Here is a 509-nt window from a genome sequence, read left to right on the forward strand (position 1 = left end):
AACGCAGTATTCCACTAGCTCCGTCTCTTTGAATTTGTTGTTTATTCTGATACTTCGTCCAATATTAGAGAAAATAGTCATTTGGTTGATTTTTTCTGCTGCCTGTACTTGCTTAACTCCGGTAATAGACGCCACTACACACAAACTTTTAGTCTTTTACCTGCTCAAGCTTGTGATGTGTTACTCCGATGCGTATCAAGTGTTTTACTCCATGTTTTCTTTCCATTTTCTCTCTCTTCTATTGTTGCTTTTGCGTATAACGTAGCGACTCCATTGCTGCTATACACTGGACCATTTCCCTACTTAGTTGTCACCATCTATCTTCTTGTGTATGATTATGCGTATTGTCATGTCCGTGTTGTAAAATTGGTACGTTCCATTATCTTGTCTCTTTCTGTCTGTCTCTATAGCTTTCTATCAACAATATTTCTCATGTGCTTCGTGTCTCTCACACTTACCATCCCACTCACCCGTTGGCACTTACTTCACTCTTGGCATTTTTTGATTCT

This window comes from Trypanosoma equiperdum (genome assembly GCF_001457755.1).
Source record: "Trypanosoma equiperdum strain OVI genome assembly, contig: ctg_1322, whole genome shotgun sequence".
Lineage (NCBI taxonomy): Eukaryota > Euglenozoa > Kinetoplastea > Trypanosomatida > Trypanosomatidae > Trypanosoma > Trypanosoma equiperdum.